Here is a 596-nt window from a genome sequence, read left to right as displayed (position 1 = left end):
AATAATTAGTCCAAAAATATGATGGACCACGAGGACCTCAGCCTTCAGGACACTGAGACCAGAAGATGGTGCCTTGCTACCAATACCAGCCACTTAAGGGATCAAAACTGGAGATCCTGGATAGAGTGGAAGGAAAATGTGAAACAAAATTCAAAAACACAAAAATGACCAAAATTACTGGTGGGATGGAGACTGGTGGAACCCCAAGACTATGGCCCCAGGTTACCCTTCAGGCCTAGAAATGGATTCACTTCCATGGATTGGATCTCAGACCAACAGTAGAAAGATCTACATGCATAACACCAGGGTGATGCACTCACCTTCTCTAGGGAGATGCACCCTTTAGATCAATCAGCCATGAGACACCAGAGGAGCAGCATTCACATGGAGGGAAAGCTGGACAGACAGGAATACATAGATAAGAATGGCCCTGGGAGGGGTTAGTCATAGGGAGGAGAGAGTAGGAGAGTATGTTATGATTAGGGATGGTAATTGGGACCCTGAAATCAACTGTGCATGAACTGTTGAATAGAAAACAAATCTGCTTTGTAAATTTACACCCCAAGCACAACTAAAAAAAATTACAATAATAATAA

This window comes from Orycteropus afer, unplaced genomic scaffold (assembly GCF_000298275.1).
Source record: "Orycteropus afer afer isolate SDZICR_OR568_19922 unplaced genomic scaffold, OryAfe1.0 scaffold01028, whole genome shotgun sequence".
NCBI classification, from domain to species: domain Eukaryota; kingdom Metazoa; phylum Chordata; class Mammalia; order Tubulidentata; family Orycteropodidae; genus Orycteropus; species Orycteropus afer.
Note: the sequence above shows the minus strand (reverse complement) of the source record.